The sequence below is a fragment of the Sus scrofa genome, chromosome 13 (assembly GCF_054392235.1).
Source record: "Sus scrofa isolate SSC_HxYL_T2T_F1_AM1 chromosome 13, Sscrofa_HxYL_maternal_Yorkshire_Landrace_v2.0, whole genome shotgun sequence".
Taxonomy (NCBI): domain Eukaryota; kingdom Metazoa; phylum Chordata; class Mammalia; order Artiodactyla; family Suidae; genus Sus; species Sus scrofa.
Window position 1 is genome coordinate 124,854,531 of NC_139395.1, and position 9,085 is coordinate 124,863,615.

Here is a 9,085-nt window from a genome sequence, read left to right on the forward strand (position 1 = left end):
ATTAAACTAAACACTAGGAGCACTTGAGAGTCTTGAAAATGCAACTGAAGAGAAGTATACAATTATGATGAAAACTAAAGTTACCATGAAATTGGAAAGAAATGGAAGGTGAATGTGGTTTAATCTGAGGGCTAATTCCCCAGCACAAAGAGGGAGCTGTGCAGCATGGACTGTACAACTGACTGTGAGAGGTTAGAATGCTGACGCTGAAGATGGTTGCAGGTTGGATGTCTATTATACTAAGATTAATTCAGGAGAACACTCTGGACTCAAGGACAAGCAGACATCCCTTTAGGGATGTAACCTCATAAAGAAAGGTAATTTTGTACAAAGCAGCTGCATTTACCAGTGACATGCTCATTTTTAGATTCTAGCACCACCTAGGGGAGAGAATGAAATAATTTTTATCCACTCTCAGGTCAAAAGACTCTATTAACAATTTTTCAGTTTTCAAAATGCTTTCATTTTAATGTCTCATTTGATACTCAGGTAATTATCTTTGAGGTATGAATTTCTATCATCATTGTACAGATGAAGAAATTCATCTTTCATGAGCTTATTGCACAAAGAACTTGGCCAATTTTTCATGTGATTGGAACTGTTCTCCATGAATTGATTACTTTTTAAACAACTTTATTCAAGTGTGATTTACATTCTGTAAATTTAACTGATTTTATATATACAGTTGATTAATTTTAGTAGGTTTGCTGAGCTATGCCGCCGTTATCATAATGCAGTTTTAGAACCTTTTTTAATCACTGCAAGAAGATCCTTTCTACCTCTTTTACACTTAATCTCCCTCCCCATGTTCCAGCCCCAAGCAGTCAGCAATTTGCTTTCTGTTTCCATAGATTTGCCTTTTCTGGACATTCTGCATAAATGGAATCATACAACATGTGTTCTTTTGTGGCTGGCTTCTTGCACTTAATGTAATGTTTTTTTAGGTTTGCCTAGTGTAGCGTTTATCAGCATTTCATTTCTTCTTATGGCTGAGTAGTATTCCATTGTACTGATAGATCTCATTTTATTTGTCTGTTCACCAGCTGATGGACTTAAGGATTGTTTTCAACTTTTAGCTGTTCTGAATAATGCTACTGCGAATATTTGTATGAAAGTCACATTTCTAGGCAAGAAACTTTCATTACTAAACAGAGCAGTGACTAAAATGTGTAGAAGAATAGCTATATACATTTTGTGTATTGGGGAGAAAAAATATGGTAAACAATCTGGAAGTGCCCAAGGGGAATCCATTTGGGTCCTGGGTTCAACACATACACCCAGGAACCGAGGGGACTCTTGGAACAACAGTCTTGGAGAAACACAGGATAAACATAGGGAAATAATTCAGGATATGCTTTGATGGATTAGAAGGGGTCAAAGATAGTTCTTTTTTTTTTCTTTTTTCTTTTTATTATTTATTTATTTATTTTAGGGCTGCACCCACAACATATGGAAGTTCCCAGGCTAGGGATCAAATTGGAGCTACAGCTGCCAGCCTACGCCACAGCCACAGCAATGCAGAATCTGAGCCACGTCTGTGACCTATACCACACCACACTGGATCACCAACCCACTGAGTGAGGCCAGGGAACAAACCCATATCCTCATGGATCCTAGTCAGGCTTATTAACCTCTGAGCCATGGAGGGAACTCCCAAAGATAGTTCTTAAAGGACATCTTCTTGAGTCAATACAATATGTAGCAGATGCAGACTTTGGACATAATGTGTCTGAAGTTGCAGGTCCTGTTACAATCCCTCCTTATTGCGAAGATAGTAGTCAAAAAGCCCTTTCAAAAGTTAAAGATAAAGTGGGGGATCAGATGCATCTGAGTCCAAATCCAGGCTTGGTCAACATGTATAAGGACTTGGCTGGTCAATTTTCTCATCAGTATCCTGAGAGGCAATGGCACCTACCTTACAGAACTGTTGTGCAGACTCACTTACCTGGTGAATGCAAAGAACTTTGCATAGGGATGGGCAGATGGTCAATTCTGAAGTTATTTGCATGGAATTGGATTGTGCTCTAGATACCCAGAAACAGTGACATTGACTTCTGTTTATTCCTGAGACCCTTTACATTTTCTTCATTGGATCTTTCAGCCTGAGATCCTAGCAAACAGAGGTATAAATTTCCTTTAGAGGTGATACAATGTTTGTGGAAGTGGAACCTCATAAAAAATATATATTACTTGTCACCCAGAGTGCCATAGGCTGGTAAGAAGATTGAGTGCAAATCTGAAGGGAGCGGTTAGGACTTAGGGCGATAAACACTGGAACAATTAGCATGATAAGTTAGCAATTCATTTTGCATATAGAAATGTTGCCTAGGACTCTATAGAGTTTTCTCTATTTATGGAAGAGAGTCAGAGGTCCTTGGGTTTAATCAAAATTTAATACCCTGTGAGGGGAAATATGAGGAATACAAATTCTTAGTAATAGGCAGTATGTCACATGCAGTAATTGCCAGCTTTAAATAGTCCTTCCTGTTGTCCCTCTCCTTGTCAGCCTGTGCACCTGATTTGTAGTCAGGAAAATATGGCCAGAACCATATTAAGTCTCTGAGAAAACAACGGAATGAAATACTTGTCCTGTTGCAGGAAAATACATCAATAACTCAACAAAACTATAATCTTTAAAATGACAAAACAACTACTCAAAAGTATGTAAATCAGGGAATTTTTCCCCCAAGAAAAGTTGAAGGATTTTATTTCAGATGAGTCTTCCATGAGCTGTACCCTCCTTCATACTCACCCAAGTGATAAATCTAAGAGGTGGAAGTAACTGTGAGTTCCAGAAATCTTACTGTTTGGGAAAGCCAGGATCTGAAGAGGAAAAGTCATTGGATGTGCTTTTTTGTCCCCAAAAGAATGAACTCAGGCAAAGAAATTCAAAAGTGTTCAGAATGCTATTGGTATATTTCTATTAGGGGAAAACCAGATGGAATTGATTTGGTGGGATATACTGTAAGTATAGAAAAGAGCTTCCTATGAGATGTTCTGATAATTGACTTATTGGCTCTAATTTTGGTAGCCTTGTGACTTTGCAGTTCCTTCTACTAGAAGCATGGATGCTGTGTTTGAACATGGGATTTGCTGTGCCCAATGGCATGTGGGCAGAGTGACTTTGTGCCAGTCCCAGCTTAATCCTTAGTAGGCATTTGTGTTTTCAGTTGTGCTCTCCCTCTTTGTGCTCCTGCCAGTGTCGTCAGAAGAAAATGGCCAACCCAGTGGTCTGAGGAGGAGGAGGAGAGATCCATGAAGCACATGTGGATGTATATTCAACCTATAGCACCTGACCCCCAGCCCACCACCAGATGTGCAAACAAGAGTAAGTTTAAAGCTCCTGGATTTTGAAGCTCTCAAGCAGCATCATTGTGACAATAGGTTACTATTTTACAGGGTTAGTTGAAAGAGAGGCTTAAAGAACATTAATCTACAGATTGTTGGATTTTCGTTTTCATGATTACTCTTGTAAGGATAATAACAAATTAAGTTTTCTACATAAATATGAGCATGCCCCATATCTAAAACTGATGGACCATTTGAGAATGAACAAAACGATTTCTGTGTAGATTTATATAGGATGGGTTTGGGGGAGAAGTGCACCCATGTTTTTATTTAGATAATTAATTCTACAGCCCACTCTGTACAAACTTCTTACCTCTTCCCTCACCAGATGACAGAGAACTGGGGATGAGAGCCCTTGTCAGTTTTCTGTTTTTCTATAGAAAGTCATCTCTTTACAAATCTAGCTGGGGTTTGTGCAGCATGAATTGCTATTTGCCAGCCTTGTGGATTAACCCTGGGGGCACCCCTAAGAGCTGTCAGAGGCTTTGCCTTAATGCAAAAGGGTGTTGGAACCACACAGGAAGCCCAGGAATCCTTAATTTAGTTGATTAGACACAGAAATTGAGACAAAGCTTGGGGCCAGATCTAGCTTAGAACTTTAAACATTCTTAATTGCTTGTGAGGCCAGCATCATGCTAGCCCATCTTCTTAACCCCATCTTGGGTAACTGGGGGTTCTAGGGCTGAAAGTCTAGGCTAGAGATCAGGGACCTGGGGTTAGATATGAGGTTGGAGTGGCAGAGGCATTAAGCAAGGACCAATCCTGAGCACCAATGTGAAAGGACTGGACAGAAGGACACTAAAACCATTAAGAGCAATATAGTGTATAGTTAGAACCAGACTGGACTGGAGAGCAGGAAGGACCAGGGTCTGAAGAGATGCTCTGGGCCTCTCTGCATGGCTGGAAGGATTTTGGTAAGTCCTCCTAGCTTGGTTTGGGTAGGACTCCAAGCTAGTTTGGAGGCAGGCTCAGTGAGAAACAGAGGAGAGAAACTGTCTGGTCTCAGCCTGCCAATCATGAGTAGCAGCAATAATCCGCCCCAATTCACACTGACTTTCTTCTCCAAAATCTTATTCTGTTTGAACAAGATTAGTTATGAAGAGAGAAATGGGAGGCGGGGCGGAGCTGGACTACCTAGTATCTTAGAGATTTTTGTTTTGTTGGGTTTGGGTTTTTTTTTTTTTTTTTTTTTTTTTTTGCTTTTTTAGGGCCACTCCAAGGCATATGGAGATTCCCAGGCTAGGGGTCTAATGGGAGCTACAGCTGCTGGCCTATGCCACAGCCACAGCTACACCAGATCCGACCCAAGTCTATGACATACACCACAGCTCATGGCAACACCGGGTTCTTAACCTGCTGAGTGACCTCATGGTTCCTAGTTGGATTTGTTTCCATTGTGCCTCAATGGGAACTCTGTATCTTCCAATTTTTTGACTGTTTTCACCTCCCTGGAAAAGGTCTTTCTTTCCCTCCTAATTTTTGTTCTTCAAAATATCAGAGCTCCTTACATATAACTCTATCTACACCACTTCCCATCTCTGTGTGCCCCCACCACTTTATTTTGGGGGAGGGGCAGTATGGATAACAGCTCCCTGGCTCATGGAAGGGGACTGAGTCCATGGCTCACTGAGAGCTGAAGTTGGGTGGAAGCTAAAAGGGAGGTGGACCAAGGTTCCCTAGAGAAAGAACTACATCTTCCCTTGAGAGGAAAGATGTGGGTGGCCAGTACACCTGTGACGGGGCCTACCATGCTGTTGGGTGTCTAACCATCCTTGTTTGCTTTGGACTAAGGGATTTCCTGGGACACAGGACTTCAAGTATGAATACTGGGGAATCATTGGATTTATGCACTAGAAAATGACAGCACTTTAAAGGGTCAGCCTATGGATACAAAGGGACTGAATACCTGATAATGTGGCCATATAGGTTATATATCGCTTAGTAACAATTCACTTTTTATTGCTACATAACAAATTACTGCAAATGTAGCAGCTTAAAATAACCCACATTTACTATCTTAAAATCTCTGTGGGTTAGTAGTCTGGATATGGCTCAGCTGGTCCTCTGCTCAGGGTCATATGAGGGTGTAATCAAGGTGTCACCTGGGCTGTATTTTCGTGTGGAGGTTTGAGTTGGGAAAATCTTCCAAATACATTCAAGTTGTTGGCAGAATTCATTGCCCCGCAGCCACAGGACTCATGAGGGCTTAGTTATTTAAAGCCAACAGAAAAAGTGTCTCTGGTCTCAGAGAGGACCTAGTCCCTCTTTTAAGGGCTTTTACTTGATTAAGTCAGGGTCACCCAAGGTAGTCTCCCTTTTGATTAACTCAGAATCAATTGGCCTTAATTATTTGCAAAATCCCTTCACCTTTCCCATATTCTGTTGGCTAGAAGCAAGTCACAGGTCCTTTCCACACATAAGGGGAGGGAGGAGATTTGCAGGATATACAGGCCCAAAATGGAATCAGAGGACCATTCTATAAACCACCTGCCATAGAAACCACCTCAAAACATAGTGGCTTAAAAAAATCCAGTTTTTAAATTTTACTTCCTCATGAAACTAGGGGTCAGGAATATGGGCTGCGTTCAGCCACGCAGTTCTGTTGATTGTACCTGAGGTCCCTCATGTGACTGCAGACAACTGGCAGGTTGGCTGGGAGCATATTAATCTAGGAGGTCTCAGCTGGGACAGCTTGGCTTGGCTCCAGGCGGTCTCATCCTCCAGTAGAATGACCTGGGCTTCTTCACATGGTGGTCCCACAGTAGCAAGTGAGCATAAGCTTCAGTGTGCAAGCCCTTTCCAAGCTTGCATCATGTTTGCTAATGTTCCAATGGCTAAAGAAAGTCATATGGCAAAGGCTTGAGTCAACTTGGGAGGGCATGGATATAGGGGGATGTGATTCATTATGCATTGTTATAAAATCCACTGCCATGGCATTGGGAGAAGCATCAAAATCCTCTTGCCAAGTTTGGAAGAAGGGCCAGTAATTACCCATCTCTAGTGGAAGAGTATATGCATATAACCGTAGTGGCTACCAGAGTCCTTAAGACTATAGGGTCCCCAAGTTTTCTAGGCAGTCTGAACTTCTTGAGTTTCTTAAATGACTTTAGACTGGGGGGGTTGGGAGTTGGGAGGGGATCTTCTTACAAATGACTGATATCAGACCTCTCAGCACACTGGCAATTTAGGATTTGGAAACAGCTTTAGTTTGTTTTAGAAAAATACAACATAAGAAGATTGAGCAGTAACATTATTCCAGTTACATATTCTCACTGGGATCTTCAGAATCAGAAATAATAACACCTTGTTTCTTCCATCTTTGCATCTTAATCACCCCCCAAAAAGCCCAATTTGGCCTTTTCTTCAATAATAGGTTAGAGGAAAAAAAATTTTTTAAATCAATGTTGTATATTACCTGAAGTTGGTTTGTCCTTTCATGTACTTCAGGTTCTGTGGTGGTGGATATAAATAGCCTTCCCTGATTGGAGTTGTGAGAGCCACTGGTCCCTTCCACAACATTCCTACTGGGTAGTTTGTCTCAGCTAAAAGAATATTAGATCTGGAATTCCCTGGTGGCTCAGTGGACTAAGGATCTGGTGTTGTCACTGCTGTGGCTCAGATCACTACTGTCGCTCGTGTTTGATCCCTGACCTGGGAATTTCCACATGCCACAGGTGTGACCAAAAAGAAAAATAAAATATCAATGGGATTCTCCCACACATAGAAGTATGTGTTAGCAGACACATATCTCTTCCTTAAACTCAGAAGAAAGACCATGGGAGTTCCCATCATGCCTCAGTGGAAACGAATCTGACTAGTATCTGTGAGGACTCAGGTTTGATCCCTGGCCTCACTCAGAGAGTTAAGGAAATAGCATTGCCATGGACTGTGGTGTAGGTCGCAGACACAGCTTGGATCCTGCATTGCTATGGCTATGGAAGTTCCCAGCCTAACCTGGGAACTTCCATATGCTGTATGTGTGGCCCTAAAAAGCAAAAGAGAGAAAGAGAGAAAGAAGGAAGGAAGGAAGGAGGGAAGGAAGGAAGGAAGGAAGGAAGGAAGGAAGGAAGGAAGGAAAGAAAGAAAGAAAGAAAGAAAGAAAGAAAGAAAGAAAAGAAAGAAAGAGAAAGAAAGAAAGAAAAGAAAGGAAGAAAGAAAGAGAAAGAAAGAAAGGAAAGAAAGAAGAAAAGACCATGGCCTCTCTTGCATGACTGAAGACTCTGATGTTCTGACAGTAAGATTTTATTCTCTTTTGCCTGAAGCACTCCAGGACGGGGAAAAAGCTGGCTAAGATGTCAGCCTGCCAAATGTCTGGAGTCTAATAGAAAAGAAACTGCTACCTGCTTGACATTTCAGGATATGTCCCCCATCATATCCTGAAACTAGATGCCCATCTCATGTTCTTGGACATGCCCTTGTATACATCTAAGTTAAATATACGTATGACTAAACTCTGTAACATCAGCATAGGCACAATTATATATAAACAAGTATACAATACATGGGGAGCTTATACCACATGCAATGTTGCTGCTCTAAAGATCCAGTAAGATCTTAGAAATAACTAAGTGTGACTTAGAAATAAGTCTCTGTTGAGGGACCAGTTTATTCTCTGTTAAAGAACATCACCTAGTTTTGCTGATTCATTCTGTGAGTCTCATGATATTCTTGGTCCAGGCTGATCTGCCTGAGATATTGTATCATTGATTCAGGTCAGTTATTAATCATAGACTTTGTGACTTTGTATCTTCAGATATTTCAAAAGTTTACCTTAGGTCCTGTTTTTATAATTTGATTCTAGAGTAGATTTCTTTCCCTAGTCTACTCTGTAAAAGTTCTTGCTCTTAAGCCACTTGTGACTTCGAAAATGCATTCTCTCCCCTATAAGTGCCCTTCGAATATTTTCTTTTTCTGCCCATCACTATTCCATGTTTTCTGGCTGTGTTCTCTTCCACTGTCATGTTAATTTTGGTAATTCTCAGATCAGAATTTTGACATAAAGTGTAATTTCTTATTAGCTGTCAGGCTGAAAAAAACAATTTCTCAAACATGAAACAATTCCAGCAAGAGCTCAGGGATGTAACCATACCATCACATCACAGCCGCATCAACAGAGGCTTCAAGGATATTGAAAGTTTCTGCCCATGGAAACAGAAATGGCTTTGCTGAGAATAACAGGCATAGCACAGAGTTTACTATCTTGAACCTTGATACTAAAATATTTCTTTTTAAAGCTCACATTAATGACACTTATTTTCAAAGTACCTTCAAAGCAACTTGATATTGAAGAGTAAAGTTGAAAGTAGAACAACTTCTAGGGATAAAGGGTGTTACGTGAATTAACGGTTATAACCTTCTATGAGCTAAATATTTGCTTTTATATAGATCTAATTATCTTTGGTTTGCTTCCAGTCTCTAGATACTCAGATGCCCTTCAGAGCTCTAGGCTCATATGTTTCATTCTACATTTTGGTAACTTTTAAGGTAGGATTGCCAGATAAAATACAGAATGATCAGTTAAATTTGTATTTCAGAAAAACAAGGTATAATTTTTTGGTGTAAGTATGCCCCATACTTGAGAATGAGTATGCATGAGATATATTTATACTATTTAAGTCACTGTTAAGCTTTTTTAAAAAAAAGAAATACAAAACCAAAGCTCTGAAAACTTTAAAACACTGCTGAAAGTAAAGAGCATCTAAATAAATGAGACTTAGAAATCATTTGTTCATGGATC

General features: G+C 40.4%; 1 long non-coding RNA gene across 1 annotated transcript in view; it reads left to right on the forward strand.

Annotated features, from left to right (window-relative positions):
- Positions 1-7,046, forward strand: part of LOC106507999 (uncharacterized) — an 86,497-nt gene extending 79,451 nt beyond the window's left edge. Inside the window, exons 5-6 of the long non-coding RNA XR_001304469.3 lie at positions 3,201-3,328; positions 6,796-7,046. This is a non-coding gene — a long non-coding RNA (uncharacterized LOC106507999). The remainder of the gene's footprint in view (positions 1-3,200; positions 3,329-6,795) is intronic.
- The last annotated feature ends 2,039 nt before the right edge of the window (positions 7,047-9,085 follow it).